This window comes from Mastomys coucha, unplaced genomic scaffold (assembly GCF_008632895.1).
Source record: "Mastomys coucha isolate ucsf_1 unplaced genomic scaffold, UCSF_Mcou_1 pScaffold14, whole genome shotgun sequence".
Lineage (NCBI taxonomy): Eukaryota > Metazoa > Chordata > Mammalia > Rodentia > Muridae > Mastomys > Mastomys coucha.
In genome coordinates this window covers 42,859,241-42,878,437 of record NW_022196896.1, presented here as the reverse complement: position 1 = coordinate 42,878,437, position 19,197 = coordinate 42,859,241, and the positions used below count along the sequence as shown (strand labels likewise).

At 40.9% G+C, this 19,197-nt stretch overlaps 1 long non-coding RNA gene across 2 annotated transcripts in view; it reads right to left on the bottom strand.

Annotated features, from left to right (window-relative positions):
• The window catches only part of LOC116089066, a 100,982-nt gene that overhangs the window by 74,105 nt on the left and 7,680 nt on the right, over nt 1–19,197 (bottom strand). The window contains exon 2 of one of the 2 annotated variants that reach the window (XR_004118139.1): nt 8,922–9,013. The exons of the other annotated variant lie outside the window; for it this stretch is intronic. This is a non-coding gene — a long non-coding RNA (uncharacterized LOC116089066). The remainder of the gene's footprint in view (nt 1–8,921; nt 9,014–19,197) is intronic. 2 annotated transcript variants of the gene reach the window in all.

Here is a 19,197-nt window from a genome sequence, read left to right as displayed (position 1 = left end):
TTCTAGCTAGGGAAGAACACAGCCATCCAGGCGCCACAGGATACAGAAGGCCTCAGAAATGATGATGGTGAGAACATGACAGGTCCTAAACCAGGCAAATGGCCCTGGGCATGGACATACAATAATACCTGCCCTGGATCCAGTAGTCCTCTGTGGGTCTAGATGGTAGAACAGCAGTAGACTGAAGGTTGGTAATCTAGTCTTTTTTCTTGGTAGAAACCATATCCACCATCCAGATTGACATATATTTGGGAAAGGAAGGGAGACTCTATAATAGTCAAATTAAACATCCTCTCCAAAGACCATGCTAGAATTCAGTCCCCAGTATAACCACAGTAAGAGGTAGCAGCAATTTTGCCAAGCCTGGTGTGGCCTTGGTGGAGACAGAGTGACATAGTTCCTGCCCCTGGGACAGGGCCCTAGTGTGAGCCACAACAGTGCTGATGGCTGCTGAGAGCATCAGACTTGTTGTATAAAAATGTACATATTTTCTGGAACCAGTACTAGCAGTGGAGGACTCTTTCCTTCTGAGGAATACCCTCCCTTTTAACATTAATGACTCCATGATAATTAAAAACAGCATGAGTCCAGGAGTTCAGGACAGCTTTTAAGGCTATGGGAAAGATCTCTAAATACATGAGTTTAAAAACATATAATTTCTCACCTATGCAAAAATAAGGATGCATTATGAATTATATGAGGGGCTTTACAAATCTAAAGGAATAAAAGCAGCTGTGCTGTGAGCCAAATTGTTAGAAAATTACTAAAGAAGGAGATAAAGAGATTTAGGGAGTGGTGATCAGAGGAGATCCCACTCAGGTTAAGTTTTTTGTTTATGTTGACAAAGGTGATAGATTCCTGAATTCAGGGTCAGCATAGAACAATGCAAGATTAGGCCCAGGGTTGGTAGAAATGGTTTCAGGGCAGGTTCCCACCCAACTACTTTATTGTTGGTACTTAACAAAAGCAGGCAGTTCTCTGAATTCTTTTGCACTGTTAAGAAAAATGTATGCTTGCTGTCTCCAAAGAATCAAAGGCTGGGGTCACAGGATGCTGATTCATAAGATAATCAAAAGGAAACCTGGGTAAATATATAAAATAAAAGATTGGGAGGCAGAGGCAGGCAGATTTCTGAGTTTGAGGCCAGCCTGGTCTACAGAGTGAGTTCCAGGACAGCCAAGGCTATACAGAGAAACCCTGTCTCAAAAAAACAAAAGACTGGACCTGTGTTCTGCAGGAGATGAGCTAACTATAGAATTTTTTCAATAAAAACAGAGAACTGCTTGGAGAACTGACACAAGTAACCAGGACATGGACAGAGAGATCCCTTAGAATAGCAAACAAGCATAATATACACAGAGAGATCTCCAGAGAGATAGCAAAACATAGAGAGAAGCAGACTAGAAAAGCTGTATCAAACAGAACATGGGTTGTCAGCTTAGACCTATGAATTGACTCCAAGTTGTTCTTATTGTAGATCCCAGACACCCCTTTCTCAGAACCCCTCTCCAAGCTGAGGCTGGTCTTGACACAACTTTACAAGTATTAAGTTGTTGCCTAGCGATTAATGTCTTTCTCATGGGACTGTATGTGTTAATGCAAATCATATTTTGTATCCTCCCCTGTTCCTATTTATTCTACTTTTTTGTTGTTCTGACACAGCATGAAACCCTCACCAGATGAAGCTGCCATGGGACCATGAGTAAAATAGTTTATTATTTTTTTTAAGTTTTATTGCAATATGATGAGAAAAGTTACATGATTTCAATTTATCTGAATTTTTTAACATTTAAAAACATATTTTAAGTAAATAGAATTAAATCACATTCTTGTTTTCCTTTTGTACCCCAACTCCTCCCAGAAACCTCTGCTTCAATACCTACAATATCTTTTTTTGTCATATTGGTTAAAATTTATAAAATATTATAATGATAAAAATGAGTTATGAAAGTTGTTTGTTAAAAAACAACAATCAATTTAACAGTCTTATGTAGATTCTTGTCTATGGCAATACTGAAAATACAAATGTTTTTCTCAATATAAATTTTAAATAACTCTAAATGTATTAACTGTATATTTTAAAATAATACATCACTACTAATATTTTCTAAAATGAGCATAAATATATAAAGTGTTTTTGTTTGTTTGTTTTGTATTTAGTAGAGCTTAAAATTTTGGCTCTTACTGTGGTAACTTGATACAAGAGTCACAAACGTCAAGCAAAGCATTCAGTCTCACTCTTTGTTGTTCTTTTACAAGCCCCTTCCCAATTTAATTGTCTACATTACTTTTGGGTATATAAATACTTTTACAATATGTAAGCTGTTCTGAAAACCATTTAAAATATGTAAGCTGTTCTGAAAACCATAGTGTAGTGTAAAAACATCAAATAAACAATCCCACTAATAGAGAGGCTAAAATAGGAGAAACATGATTTCAAGACCATTATGTGGTACACTGCAAGACACTGTCACATACAAACAAGCTAAAAGTATATATAGAGTGTATAATTTTGGACCTATTTCTCCAATTACCAAATGAGAGAGACATTGGATGACAATCAACAAATTTCTAATTCCTCCTGGGTTTGGATTTCAATTGATTAGGATATGTTGGTAATATTAATTTTCATATTAAGATATTAGGAAAAAGTAATTGTCACTTCCTGTTGTTTTTGTTGTAAGGGGTGAAATTAGGTTTGTGTGAATTTGTTGAACGATTACTTTCTTGCTTCTTCTAGGGTGTAGTTTGCTCCTTATGTTGATGTTTTCCATCTATTATCCTTTTTCTATATCTATATCTTGTTTTTCTCCACCTATGGTAATTGAGAGTTTTGCTGGGTATAGTAGCCTGGGCTGGCATTTGTGTTCTTGTAGGGTCTGTATGACATCTGCCCAGGATCTTCTAGCTTTCATAGTCTCTGGTGAGAAGTCTGGTGTAATTCTGATAGGCCTGCCTTTATATGTTACTTGACCTTTTTCCCTTATTGCTTTTAAAATTTTTTGTTTAGTGCATTTGGTGTTTTGATTATTATGTGATGGGAGGAATTTCTTTTCTGGTCCAGTCTATTTGGAGTTCTGTAGGCTTCTTGTATGTTCATGGGCATTTCTTTCTTTAGGTTAGGGAAGTTTTCTTCTATAATTTTGTTGAAGATATTTACTGCCCATTACCTTGGGAGTCTTCACTCTCTTCTATATCTATTATCCGTAGGTTTGGTCTTCTCATTGTGTCCTGGATTTCCTGGATGTTCTGGGTTAGGAGCTTTTTGCTTTTTGCATTTTCTTTGACTGTTGTATCAATGTTTTCTATGGTGTCTTTAGCCCCGAGATTCTCTCTTCTATCTCTTGTATTCTGTTGGTGATGCTTGCATCTATGACTCCTGATCTCTTTCCTAGTTTTTCTATCTCCAGGGTTGTCTCTCTTTCTGATTTCTTTATTGTTTCTATTTCTGTTTTTATATTCTGTATGGCTTTGCTTATTTCCTTTACCTGTTTGATTGTGTTTTCCTGTAGTTCTTTAAGGGATTTTTGTGTTTCTTCTTGAAGGGCTTCTACTTCGAGCTTTTTACCTGTGTTCTCCTGTATTTCTTTGAGGGTGCTATTTATATCTTTCTTAAAGTCCTGTATCATTCCATGAGAAGTGATTTTAGATCTGAATCTTGCTTTTCTGGTGTGATGGTATGGCCAGGACTTGCTATGGTGGGAGTATTGGGTTCTGATTATGCCAAGGAAACTTGGCTTGTGTTGCTTATTTTCTTACACTTGCCCCACATCATCTGGTTATCTCTAGTGCTACCTGCCCTTGCTAAATATGACTGGAGCCTGTCCTTCCTGTGATCCTGGTTGTGTCAGAACTCCTCAGAGTCAAGCTGTCTCTGTGATCCTGTGATTCTGGGATCCTGTGACCCTGGGCTTATTATAGCACCTAGGAGTGGAGCTTCCTCTGGGTTGTGGAACTGGCTGCAAAGTTTGCACCCAAGGTCTGCTCAGGGCACTGGCCAGCCCAGACAGACTGGAAGCAACCTGAACCACTGGGCTGGCAGAGTTCCTGTGTGCCTGGTCCCGATATTCCCAGTTACTCCTGGTTTTGGGACAATTGTTGGGTTCTCCTCACTTCTGATTCTGGGAGTGTCAGAGCGCCTGGGAGTGGAGCTTCCTCTGGGTGTTGTGGGATCAATAGTTTACTTTATTGATTATCCATTATCTTACATATTCTGTTAGAGTGCCAGAAAAATCAACTATTATACCAAGCAAGGAGGAAGATTGTTCCAGAAAGGAGGAAGAGAGGGGAGTTCTAATTTTATTCAGTCCAGAAAAATTGGAAAGGGGAAAATAGGACTTGGGCCCAGGCTCTCCTCAGGTCCCATGGACTTGCACAGGCAATGGCTATGTGGTCCTATTCCCAGTGCTTGATCCCATGGGGACAAAAATAAGCACTCCACTCCTCTTTTAATTCTGTCTCAGGCACTTGGCTGGTCTAAATGTAACCCATATGGTTCCAGTCTGAGTCTTCTAATGAGTTCATCCTGAAGAGAGAAAATCATTTTGATCTACACTTAGTAAACTTTCGCCTTTAATCAGCATGGCTGCTTTTATTACATAGCTTGGGTTTTTCTGGTCTGTCACTCTGACTACTATCACACTGTAAAAAAATTAAAAACATTTTAAGTGGACATAAATGATTGGCTTTACTTTCTAGGAGTTGACTTTATGTCTTTTCACTTAGCTGATTCCAGTCTGAGAAGCCTAATTTTATGAGTTTATCTTACACATTCTCACCACTTAACTATTCTTAGTGAGTGTTGAGCTGCTAGCATGCCAGCAGGAATATGAAGGTAAGATACTGATGCTCTAAAGCCTACATCTTCATGTTTCCAGTCTTGAACCCCAGTTATTTAAACATGAGGAATGCTGTGAGACTCACCCTCCACAGTAGTGCAGCGCCGAGCCCACATTCTCAGTTATTGCAGGGATCAGGGAAAGTAAAAGTTAACGAGGGAACCAGAAGTAAGAAAGACACCCTAAGTGTTTCCTTAGCTACCAGCATGTATGACTTAAAAAGAAAGTCACACTGCCCTGCAATACAGGGGTATTCAGGCTGCAGCCTAAAAGTTCCAAAGGATGTGGCCCTTTCACAATACAGAGGTGTCCTGATTAGATGGGGGTTTTGTTTGTTTGTTTTCTTTTTTCTTTTTCTGTCAACTTGGCACACCTGGGAACCATGAATTGCCTCCATTAGATTAACCTATAGACACACATAGAAGTTTCTCAATTGCTAATTGATGTGGAAGGGCTCAGCCTACTGAGCTCTATACCATCCTGAAAAGGCTCCATATAAAAGGCAGCTGAACATGAGCCTGGAAGCAAGCCAATATGATTGCAAGCCAGCAATTCCTCCATGATGTCTGCTTCTAGCTCCAGCCCTGAGTTCCTGCCTAGGCCTTCCAAGATGATGGATTACAATGTAGAAGTATATAAGCTAAATAAAACCTTTCCTCTCCAAGAATGTGACAAAGACACTTACATGCAGCCTACCCTTTAATGTTGACATCCCAGTCGAGCCCTTTATTGTGTCGGAGAGGATGCTACTGACTCTACATTGGCACTTCCACCTTCATGTCCTTAATGGAGGTTCTTTTGCTCTATGTTTTCACAGTAGCCTCCTATCCCTTGCACTACAGCAGAGTCAAAGGGAAAACCATTGACCGTCTCCAGCCTCAGATGTGGGTTTGTATGTGCAAAAGCAACTAACTCTGGATCAAAAGTAAAAAAGAAAAAATGCACAGTAATAAATAATACCTACTAAGAACTATGCTCAATTATTTGTATGACATTTGTTTGTACTAGCTATTATAGGCAATTAAAAATCATATAGGGTATAGGAGAGGTTGCGTGCATGTTATATGCAAAAACTATAACTCATTGTCTACCAGGAGTCCTGGCCTATGGATCCCCAGGAACAACTTGATCTCTCTTCAACTGATGCAAAATTATAGTGGTTTCCTTTGATCCTCTTGAGTCCTGTGTTTGTGACCAGAGAAATGTAGGACTTTGGTGGTAAAGCTTAGGATATGTGTTATGTGTCTAAGCCTAAAGATGCCCAAATGGATGCAGTAAAGATAAAAGTTACCCTGAAGGAAGATCTGGGTGCTGTCTGCAGAAGGGGAATATATGCTGACCAGAAAATGTATTTTTTGCCTGCTCTGTGTCCTAAGCAACTTTTTTAAATCCCAAGATATAATGAAAATTATATACAATTTAGTTTTTCTTTAAATTATATATTTTAAATCACATAAAAAAGTAAAAGATGAACCACATAATAGGATGTGGGCAAAGTTTACAAACACACAGTTTATAGCAGAACAAAATGTACAAACACAGGGAAAGATGTTTGGTCTTACACACAGTAAACTTGAAACAAAAAAAAGTGCAAAGCTGAATGTCACTTAATTTCTAAAGTGCTTATAATTAGAGGATTCCCCTGAGACATGGGAAAGAGCCTTTGGAAGTGTGAACTGGCATAAAAGAGTCTGTGATGTAACCACCACGACCTGGAGGCATGCCCCAGCCAGTCCACTGCTTGGGCCAGTCTCATGATTGCACTGACAAAACTCCCCACATTGGGTAGGGACTGCTCAGTGCACAACAGTTAAACTGTAAAGAAACAAAACTAAACCAAACAACGGGACAAAGAAAGTAGAATCCAAAGAAGAATCCAGGAGTTCCATTTGCGGATAAAAACCTCCCAGACACAGAAGTAGATGGACACTAAGTGCGGATGGGCATGTACTTTGGATAGGGATGGATACCTAATGTGTGAAAAAGTAAACGCCTCTGTGTGATCATTATTTTGTTTAAGAAAAACAAGAAGTGCAAGGCATGGCAGCACATTCCTGTCATCCAAGTCCTAAGGCAGCAGCAGCAGGGGGATTGCTACAAGTTCAGTGCCAGCCTGGTCTACATAGCAAGCCCCAGGCCTGGCAGGCTAAAGGAAGTCTTTCTCCTTTCCTATAGAGCAAACTCTTCTCCATTACCTGGCACTTCTAACCATGAGAATAGGCTGGGTTTTGTGATAGTTTGTGTATACTTGACCCAGGGAGTGGTACTATTAGGACATGTAGCCTTGTTGAAGTAGGTGTGTCACTGTGGGCATGGGCGTATCCTAGCTGCCTGGGAGGCAGTATTTCCTAGCAGCCTTCAGATGAAGATGTAGAACTCTCAGCTTCTCCTGCACCATGCCTGCCTGGACTCTGCCATGATGCTGCCTTGATGATAATGGACTGAACCTCTGAACCTGTCAGCCAGCCCAAATTAAATGTTGTCCTTATTAAGAGTTGTCTTGGTCATGGTGTCTGTTCACAGCAGTAAAACCCTAACTAAGACACTTTTCTTTTAAATTCCAAAAGGAATCATTGAGTTGGGAAGCTTACAAACACTTTTTGTTTGCTTCCTTATATTTTTCTGATTTGTCATAAAGATAACTTCTTATATTTTTCTGTATATACTCTAGAAAAGGAAGACATTAAGTGTTTGTGAAACCTGTATAACATACTGGAAAATAAAATATAATAAAGCATAATATTGAGAATTTAGTGTATGATAGACAATATATAAACCATCTCATATGTATGGTTCTGAATTGTATTCTAGACAACATGAGTTGCTTTATTATCTCTGTTTTATAAATGATGTGCATGAGACTCTGAAAAACCAAGTAACTTACCTCAGTTTTTTCTTGAGTAGCGTGCCAAGATTCTGGGATTTCTATAGGCAGCTATTCTCATCAATTTAGCATATTTCTAAGGTAGCTATGGCTGCTGAGTAAGGCTGGTCACAGATTTGAGAACAAAGCTATAGAGTTGAGTCAAGCTGTAGAGGGGAAGGACAGCAGCGCTGGGTCTAGATTAATAAGTAGACCTCAGGTGCAGGCACACAAACAGGGAGAAAAGCAGATGGCAGCTAAACAGACCACAACCACAGCAGGTACAGAGCTGACCTGATGCCTCTGAAGGACTGTCCACTTCTTTACAGAGTCCTGTGAGAGTTCACTCTGTTCTTGGTCTATTGTGTCCAATAAGTTCTATGTCTTGTTTACACGATATGATTTTGATATGCCCATGAACCACTAAGGTCCCAACTTACCCAAATAAATTTTTTATTTCTACTCCCAAGTGTAAGCCATTTCTTAGTGAATGCTGTGTGGGTGGAGCTGGATATATGATATCACCAAACATTCACCCAGGTTCAGTGTATCCTCCATCTTCAACAAGGAGCCAACTCTTTAAGCACTAAGGAGTAACTTAGGACAGGACACAGCCTTACTCAACACCAGGACTACCAGCCAGGGAGAGCAATCCTTCCTGAGACTGGTATCAGATATCTAAGATTAGGACCCTTTAACATAATCAAAATAAAAGTTTTAGTATAAATACTACAAAGGAGAACAGTGAGTTCAGCAGAGAGCCATTTTGAAGCTCTGTTTTAGGCTATGATAACAACCTTGACTAAAATCCAGCTTATCCAGGGAAACAGGGGGCCTCCAGGTGTGGAAGACAGGGCAGGCATTTTTTACATCCCACATGCTTACTCTTGGTAAGACATACGCAGGAGAATTCAGCCAACCTCATAACCCTATTCATGCCCTCCTAGAGACTCAATGAGAGAAAAGTGCCTTTTCCCTTTGCTGGGAACAGGGGCTATGCTAGCATGAAGTCTGCTGCCTTCTCTGCTCTCTCTAAGGCCAAATTTTGCCAATGCAAATTGTTAATCTCACTCTGAAAACATGGAAGGGCCAATGAATTCTCTCCATGATTGTGAAGAGTCAGGAAAGGTGACAGGCTCATTCCAGGTCTTTAACATCACCTCTTCTCCATCCCTGCCCACCCCACCTGTTCTCCTGTTCTATAGCGGGTTTGCACTTACCCCAAAGAGCGACAGCCAGCAGCTTCCTGTTTGGGTTCTTTCTTTATACTTTCTCATCTACCTCCACAGGATCCTCCCAGCTCCCTGTGACTCTAGACATCAACCAGCCAAAGCCAAAACAGGAGTGTCAATGCCATGAGTGAGGTATAGTATCCATAGTGACCCAGTTCCCACAAACCAGAAAGCTTGAAGTTGAGTCTAATTCATCCTAGTATCTCAAGATGGAGTCCAACCATACAATTATTTCCATTACTTCATCCCTGTAATTTTGCTACTTTTATGAATCATATAATATAATATCTTTGTTTTCCAGTGGGTCTTAGGGCCACCTGTGTGACAGGGGTTGAGAATTTCTGGTATAGCAGGTAGATAGTAGCAGCCTAAATGATATTGTCCGATACAATTAAGTGCTCAGCACTGAGCTCACACCTACCAAGTGTTTAGTTAGTGCCTTTGTCCAGGTTCTCCTATTACCTGCTATTCCTTCTTAGAGTCTAATATACTTAAAGACAGAAAAATACTGAGAAGACTTAATTTGCCCAAATGCTTCTCATAGTATGACAAAGGACTAACTTTATTTCAATTTCCTATCTGCCCAAGCTCTGTGTATGAATTAATTTCTTGCTACGTGCAATTATGTCTTGCTGAACAATAAGAGTCTACACGTTTAAATGTCACAACAGTAGCATATTGCTTAAATGTCTTTGCTGGGATAGTAGCCATAGAATTCTCAAGCCACATCAAGTAGCAGGCAAAAGCTCTCTAGAAGAGTCCACTACACTAGATTCTTTTATGTTCCAGCTCACCTGGAAAATGTGTCTATCTTGAGAGATAATGAGCTCATCCCAATAAAGATTCAACAAAGAAAGAGAATTGCAGAGAATTGCATTCCTTTATGAAAATAGATGCGAAAGTTCTGAATAAAACAGTCACAAACTAAATCCAAGAACACATCCAGAAAGTCATCCACTATGATTAAGTAGGCTTCATTCTAGAGATGCAGGAATGGTTCAATATATATAAATAGGTAAATTTAGTCTTGTGCAAAAGGTATACCCAATAATAGAATAACTCTGCTATAATATAAAATGTAGGCTTTGCTTTATGGAATGTATTTTTTCTCATGACTGCCTGACTTTATACATGTTTGCCTTTTCATTCTATTATGAAGCATGGTTCTCAAACCTGGGCTAGTCTTTTTTGCAAATGTGCAGGCCTCTGTTGATAAGAAATTAAACCACTGAACGTGTTTGAGATACACAGTTCACTTACTTCCTAAAGTACCTAATGAATTCAAAAACCTCATGAGCTGAGACCTGAGGGCACCATAGTGGGCACCCCAGGGTACTGTAGGGATCCCTGTCTGAAGCCAAGGCCTGGTTCCATGAACTGCTCTCGGGGACAGCCTGTTCTGGCAGATGCCATTTATAGCTTGGGGACCATGTAACTTGCCAGCAAAGAGGCATGGAGGGAGCTCTCATTTGGGACTCATTTTGGGGTAGTCTTTTAAGTATCTGCCCTGCCAAAGAGAAGTCTGCCTGTGTTGGCTGACTTTTTAATTGTCACCTCTTCTCTTCCAAATCTTGTCTTTCTCATCCTCTGTGAATATAGTGTCCTCAAACAAACGACAAACTTCAGGTACACAGAACCACTCTGCTGGTTCCAGTGCATTTGCAATGTAAATAGGAGAAGCTGTGTAAAGTGCTAAGAGTATTTGTTCTGCTGAGCAGAGAGCTGACTCTTCCAACCAAGATGGAGACCTGGCCTTCATCTCTCTTGTCTCCTCACTCTTTGACGGAAAACACCATTGACCTCCCACCTCAGAGAAATTAAAAAGCACTTGTTACTAAAACAGGACCCCCCCTCACTTATTTCAGATAAGTTCTAGGTCAGAAGGAGACTTTGGGATAAAATGGTGCTTTCCTTCAAGCTTTCATGGGGTCAGAAGAACTATATTGTGATGAGCAAGCTGGCTGGTGGTAGTGCTGTCCAACCTCCAGGGTAGCTCCCAGAGACCGGGTGCTAAAGGGTTTCTGTGGGGGTAGGGGTCAAGGGAGGAGATGCTAACAATGACCTCCGTTTGCTGGAGTCAGGGGTGTGCAAAGGAGGAGGCAATTGGAAAGGAAGACACTGGGGAATATTATCTCCAATGACAGCAGCCTTTGCCACCCTTGAAATGCTCCATAGCCTGGAGAGCATCTCTTCTATGCACTTAGCTGCCCCTGTCTGCTGTGAGATCACAGGGCTTGCTCACATCATAGAAGCATCATCTGAAAATGAGGTTGATTTATACCCTGTCAGAATTTGATATACTGATCCATACAAGTACCTAGCCTGGCCTACAGGGGGCACTCGAATCTTGATCTGATATGTCCAAAACAGTGTAGACCCCTAGTTGAGAGTCGCAGTTTCTCTTTCTCCTCCAATCTGTGCTCGTGTGCATGTGTGTGTGTGTGTATGTGTGTGTGTGTGTGTCTGTGTGTGTGTCTGAGTGTGTGTGTGTCTGAGTGTGTGTGTGTCTGTGTGTGTGTCTGTGTCTGTGTGTGTGTCTGTGTCTGTGTGTGTGTGTCTGTGTGTGTGTCTGTGTCTGTGTGTGTCTGTGTGTGTCTGTGTGTGTGTCTATGTGTATGAGTATGTGTGTGTGTGTCTGTGTCTGTGTGTGCCTGTGTGTGTGTGTGTCTGCGTGTGTCTGTGTGTGTCTGTGTGTGTGTCTATGTGTATGAGTGTGTGTGTGTGTGTGTGTGTGTGTCTGTCTGTCTGTCTGTCTGTCTGTCAGTCTGTCTACCTGCCTGCCTGGCGCCCTCCATAGCCACTAGACATTGATTGTGTCCTTGTTGCCAGCATCACATTTTCTCAAGGTCCCCCAATGCACACGCACACACAGTGGCATGGTTATCCTGATGAATCCCAGATCTTTGCAGTGTTAGTGATTTAACAGAAGCCTACATGGAACACACTAAATCCTCACGTAATTTTAAGGTACTTTTAGAGGCGTTTTAAACTTTTATCTACACATAGCTATGATTTTCTCAATCTATCCAGTTTTTAAGACAAACTAATAGGAATGACAAAGAATGTATCGATTTGAAAACTGAAGTTTGCTAGGTAGTAGTATAGAAATTTGGTGCCTGAGGCTTATGAATGCATGAAAAATCCATTAGAAAGAGAGCTCAGAAGAGCCTTCAGCTGTAAGGTAAAAGCATATAAAAGTATTTGATTTTTTTGCTCATTTCTCTTGTTTTTCAAATTGATAAACACACAGGAAGGCAATTCTTTTTAACCTCAACCCAAAGGAGATAATGTGCCAGCCTGTCTCTGTTTGGACAGAATTCTAACAACAAACTTGATAATCCCAGAGACAAATTATGAAGATTCAGCATGAGTTTCTTGATTGCAATAGCAACTGGTCACAGACAGCCTCTATTTAAAGCGAGAGACCTTTGTATTTGCTGTGCCAGGAGGCCAGAAACATATGTATCTTTGGAAAACGCTCATGTGTTTTCAACTTCCTGAAGAATTCTTGTAAAATATAACTGAACCACATGACCCTCTGTCCTGGGCTTTTATTCCACTAATGGACAAATTGGGAGGAGGCTGAGAACAAATGTGCTTTTAATTACCCAGATGCCTTTTTAATAGAACCTTGGATTAGTCTTTAGCCACTAAACATTGTCCAGAAATTTCTTAATAATGTTGATGTGCAAAGCATTCCTTCCAGAAGAATAAAGATCTCATTGCCTGGCTGGCCGAGTTCTGTCAGGTTATTCAGGAGACAACAGACAAAGAGCGGGTATTGTATAGACCGGAAGAATGACAAGCTGCATCTGAGCTGCCAGTTCTTCCAGTAATGGCAGATTTTCTAACTCAGTGCAGATCCTCACAAAACTGGGTGGTCGGCTTCAAGAAAGGTAACAGTGGGGCTATTGATTCTGGGTGGGAGCAACCTAATTCTGAATTAACCTGATTTGATTCAGTACAACAGAAAGCTTTGGTATAGGATTAAAATTAGGATTAATATGTCAAATGTTAGGTCAGGATGTTAAACCCCAGTGCTGAACGACCTACATGAAGAAAGTCGAAGTTGACGCAGGCAGTTTTTAACTAGAAGATAATTTGTTGAGTGGTTCTAGAAAAATGATCTTAAACTTCATTGGTGATACACGTAGCATGTGTGTATTGGTACGTGTCTGTTTGTGTGTGTGAGAGTGTATATGATTGTATGTATGCATAACTGTATATCTTTGTGCCTCTGTGTATATATGTTTGCACGCATACATGAGACAGACAGAGAGACAAAGAGATTTTCATCTGGCATAGTAATAGCTAAGAGACAGTCTGGCTCATTATTTGTTCTTACTTTTATAAAATTGTCTTGCCAGAGGCCAAATCTGTTGCTCAAGTTTTCCAAGGAGTCAGCAATTAAGTCTCCCTAGACTCCTTTGCAGATGCGCTCTCCAGCTTGCTCACGCAGGATGCAAACTACCGTTTCCAATATATTCTCCTAACACTAAAAGAATGGACTCATGTTTAGGGAAACAGAACACAACAAGTAGGCTTGACATTAAGAAACATCCACACAGCTATGTCTTAGAGAAGAATACAGGATTTCAGGTCAAATGTCCTGACACAGAGGGGAGAGAGCACAGGAGTGTGTGTGTGTGGGGGGGGGGGGCAGTATTTGGAAACAATAAAAAGAAAATGACATTTTATTAGGATATGCCTTTTCCTTTATGTTTTGAGGTCATTTTGATATTTTCCTCCTTCTGTATAGCTTGTCTTAAAAGAATGAAGAGATAAAGGGTCAACATGCCCTTTTATAAACAGCATAGTCAAGGGAACTTAGCTTTACTTAAAGCAATGAGGCGTTTAGTACCCAGACCCTGACATTTAATAAAATATAACTCCTACTCTTCCTGTTGGATTTTTTCCCATCAGCCTTGTCTGGTCGCTTACTGTGGAACAGAACATTTAATCTATTTAGGAGTGCTACTGTCTGTAAGTTTCCAGGTGCTTTGGCATAGGCAAAATGTATTTGCAGGTCTTTAGACATCCCTAGTCATAAACAACTTCTGACTGATGCTGTCAGTTTGAGGCTTAGCCTGTCCAAGGCCCCTTGCTGCCACCTGCCTAGATTTCTAGCACCTGTACACTGGCCCCTAGTGGCAAAGATCGGAAACCTGCAGGGGCCCCTGCCATCTCAGTCTGTCCTTACGACCACCAATTCTGTATCCCATTCCCAGAGTCCTCTGAGGCAACTGAGCTAATGAATGAAAGTAAGCCGTGAGTGTCCCACAATGATGGGCCAATGACAAGAGCTGCTGCTGCCTGGCTGCACTGGCAAATCCAATCACCAGAGCTTCTGTTCAGCACATCCCCATGGAGTGCTGGAACCGGGGGTACTTCCTAGAGCGCCATTATAAAGAGAGCAGGGACTTCATAGCCAGGCTCATTTCAACACAGACTTCATGCTTACTGGATGCTTGAGCTAAGCTTCACAACCTGCACCCCAAGTGCTCAGCTTGACCATTTGCAAAAATTGGATAAAAACATCGATTCCTAAAGGACATTGTAGAAAACATGTATGAGAAGTTTCTGGAATCTAAGTACTCAGTGCTTGTATGTCATTATTTCCAAGTAGAAAGATGGGAGCACACTTGTGTATACCATGAATCTATTTTCATTTTTAAAATTTAAGATAGTATGTTAAAAAATGTGTCAATTATAAATGGCATGGGACAAAAAGACAGAATATGGGAAGATGAGATTGATCCCCCAAAATATCTGGGTCCAAAGAAGGTGGAGCGTGTTTGCAAATACTCTTGTTAAATCAGAGATCTCTCAGCCAGGCTAGAGCAAGAACAGGAATTGCCTTCTGCTTTTTAACTATGGGAAGTCTGTGAGCTGGTCAACTGTGGGCTGTGGGCTGTAGCTTCCAGAAGAGTAACAGCTAGTGCACAGTTCAATTTCTGAATAAACTCAGGCAGCAGGCAAGGCTGACAGCAGAGAAGTGTTGGAAGTTGTTTGTTTACATAGCAGCTTCCCAGGCTGAATTGAGCTCCAAGCTTCTCTGTAACAGTCTCAGAAGCTAGGGTGGAGTTAGGTAGTGTCTAGAAGCCTTTGATCAACAAACCAGCAATTAGGGACTGACGAATTTACTAACACAATTTTCTTTCCTTTTTTCCAATTATTTCTCTTTGCAGCCTTGGCTTTTAGGATTCGGTTACAGCAGCTTGCCCTGCTTAGTCAGCAGACATGTGCCATTGGGAGGATGCTGCGATCCCCTTTTACAAAATTAAATTTTGAAGGCAAAGGTGTCAAGTTTCATTTCTATTTAATATAATTCTATGAGACTTTACACAGCTCAGTAAAGACCAAATCAGCACCTACCAGTACCATATGTTCTCCAGTTTAAACATGCCCTGACTGGTGCCCAAGGGCTCACTGCTAATTATTTATCCAAGCACCATTCACAGCAAACCTTTATCAACCAAGTAAATAATACCCTTAACATAACATAGATTACTTTAAAACCCATAATAAACCTATGGCTGATTTGAGAGATTCAATAGGCACAACTTACGAGTGATAAATTATTATAATGTAAACTATCCGAAGCATCACTGCTAAACTTTCTAGTAGTTAAGTATTTAAAGAGCCTAGCACTGTATGGATCCTCTCTGTCTCTGTCTCTGTCTCTGTCTGTCTCTGTCTGTCTCTCTCTCTCTCTCTCTCTCTCTCTCTCTCTCTCTCTCTCTCTCTCGTTCATCTTTCCAGAAGCTTTCTCTTAGAAGCAGAATAGAATACCTACTTCTGCATTTTTGGTGTCCATGTGGTTGCTATTTTGTACATTAAGAAGAATCTTTTTCATTATAAAGCAAATTCAGGTCCAATGTGCCTGATACAGATCCAGAAGGAAGTTCTACAGAAGGGTTTCTGTGTCCACACAATGGATGCCAGAGAGGTGGGCATAAGAAAACGACCCTATGATCGTACCTGCCCTTAATCAAACTGCCTTGCAAATCCCCTCTGGGAAACAGGTAGTCAGTGAGTGCCCTCTCCCTATCCTTGCCCTTCCCTGTTACACTGCACTGGTAGCTCCTTCATAAAGGTGTGGTGCCCAGGCCCCTCCCTCTTATCAAGCACTGGTGGCTCCTTCATGGAGATATGGTACCCAGGCAAAGACTTCTTGTTTCACTTTAGCTGCACCGAGATGTAAAGCAGTGCAGGGTGAGGTCAGGGGGAGCAGGGGGAGCAGGAGGAGCAGGAGGAGCAGGGGGAGCAGGGGGAGCAGGGCCAAGAGGTACTGCAGAGATGCTACCATACCACCAGATATTCTCCTGAACTCTTTCTTGCTAGTTTTACCCTAAATAGCTTTATACCATTAATGATTTAAGGGTTGCATTTTTTATTTAAGACTCCTGGATTCTATGTGCTCAGTAAAATAATGGCCAGGTTGAGTTTCTCTTAGTCTGCTAAGAAAAAACACTCTGAACTAGGGCATCTTCTGCTTTCAAAGGCAATGTGCTCTGTGTTGAACTCTGAAATAAGGGCTCATGCCTCAGATGAAAAGCTAGTTTGTGCCAGGTACAATAGTGCAAACCTCCCTGAATCTCAGCTCTGACAAGGCTGAGACAGGATGATCACAGGTTGAAGACCAGCCTAAGATGTGCAGTGAGCCTCTGCTTCAAAACAAACCAATCATCAGTTTGGGGTACAGCTCTGTCAAGAAGAAATCTAACTATTTGGGGGTAAATTGTCCTGTTGGTCTCTGGGAGGCACAAGATTGTCTGATGAAAACATGGGAGGGAAACAGGACCCTTGTCCACAGAACAGATCATTGTAGAATCATAAGTCACTACAAGTTTAGGCAATCATGAAATGTTTCTGCTGATCACATTCAGAGCACACTCAATAGACTAAGCCTAAAGTCTCTGAAGTATTCCCATTCGCTACTTAATAATTCGGTCACAATATATTGTCCCTAAATCTTTTTACACATCTGGGAAGAAATAAGAATAAGTCTAAAGTTAGGATTCACAATGGTGACAAAAATCTGCAAATTTTGAAAATTAGGTTTTAATTTTGTTTAAAATGGCACTGCTACAACTCCTGATTTCTAAATGTTTTTGTACGCCTTTATCTAGAACACAGAACCCAATCCCCAGTCTCCCATCAGGATTTAGCAGTGGTCACAGACTACAGAACCCAACCCCTACCCCAGCCTCCCAACAGGATTTAAGATTGGCCTACTCTGAAGGCCTTCTGCAGGTCTGTCGTTCACATGGCAAAGACTTGGAAAAGGCTAACTTCTGGGCTGAGGACAGACATTACTTTTCACTGTTCCTTCCACAAAAGTCTTTCCATGTTTGGCAACAACATTTAAAACAAATATTTGAATTTGGTGTTACTTTGCATTTAGCCAAATACTGACCTTCTTTAAAAACTGGCTTCAACAACTCATTTGTCCCAGTTTTCCTATCATTTTCAAGTCAAACTATGCTCCAAGGATAATGAAAGCCATGCGCTCTCACTTTTCTCCCCAGATTTCCTCAAAGGGCTGTTATGAAAGGTCACCTGACAACAGGGTTATGAATTCGCTTCCAGGTCTTGTCGTCTATGTTTGAACTTGAATTTGGCAACTGTGAAATCATTAGTGTGGAAAGTTGAGTATTTATTATAACCCTTGCTTCTTTTAATCCTAGAGGAATACTTTAGTAAATGAATGAATAGGTGAGTGAGTGAATGAATGAATGAATGAATGAATGAATAAGGGAGTGAACCACCTCAGTAAAGCCTCCACAGGCCTTTAAACTCTGGATATATAATGCTTGAAATCCCTTTCTGTCCTAAGGAAAGTCTCCTCTTCATTGCTTCTATTAATATATAATAATAAAATAAATTATATATTCTATCAATACAATTTTATATATGCCACTTTCATATGTAAGTCTCTCTGGACTTTGAAATGATGTATGTGTTTTCTGAAATCCCAGGGAAAATCCATACAATGAAACTTACCATTTGAAATGCAAGCTCGTAGAAAAAGTCTGCACTGGACTCAGAATGTGATCTAGGAAGGCAGACACCAGCTGCAATGGACAAGGCTCTGCCAGAGTCTGGGCTCTGTGTGCCCACCACCCATTGCTAAATTCTAAGACAAAGCCCAAGAAATTGTTAATCATTTTATCCCCACTGAAGGTTTAAAAGGTCATGTAAGTCATCCATGATCAACAAGCAAGCTGTGGCACAAACCTCCAGATCATGTGTGTCCACAGCTGGACCCTAGTGCCCCTGGACCCAGCAGGGAGCTGACTAAAATCACAGAGCAGCTGTGACTGCACATGGGTAGCGCTTTCCCAGCTCCTCCTCTGCCCTGGACTACTGCTCCCTCTTGCCTATGAGCTGTTTGGAAATTTCCAAAGCAGATAAGAGATTAACATCAAGCTTCCTATAAAACATCATGCTGTAAGGAAACCTCAACCTGAAACTTCCCAGCACATCCCAGATGTGTTCCTAAGGAACCACGAAAGTTGGATGTAGGGCTGAACTCTGACCACTTCTTAGCTATCAGGCAGTGTGTTTCTAGAATATGAGAAAGTATCACGTATCTCTCTTCATCCCCTGAGGGTCCCATGGCTATAGTAAGCATGTGCTGCAGACACTTTCTAATCTTACATAGAGACAAGATAGAGTCATAAGTGAAAACGTAAGTGTAAAACAAACACATCAACCAGACCCAAAATATAAATAAATAAAACTAACTCCTTTCCTGTGTCAGAGAACTAGACCTGAGAGCATGAGACACCTTTCTTTATGAAGCTGGAAGTTGGAGACAAGGACTCTCCTTTCTCAGCCGACACAGGTAGACTGTTACTGTCCATCCAATGCTGGTACACTTGCACTTCTGATCAAAAGAAAGTAAACACCTGGAAACTGAGCTCAAAGAAGACAAATCATGGAACAATGGGTATGCTGAAACCAAAGATAACTCAAATGTAGACCTGCAAAGTAATCTGTGGTTAGATCGACGACTCATCAGAGAAGTTTATAGGAACACAGCAACTTTCAGCAAGAGGGTGCTCAACGATCTCATGATTTACTTCAAAAGAATTTGGAGCCTGGGGCTGGCTCAGTCAGTAAAATATCTGCCCTACAAACAAAAGGACTCAAGTTCTATTCCTAGAACGCAAGCAAAAAAAAAAACTAAAAGCTAAAACTATTCTCAACAATAAAGGAACCTCTGGTGGAATCACAATCCCAGACCTTAAGTTGTACT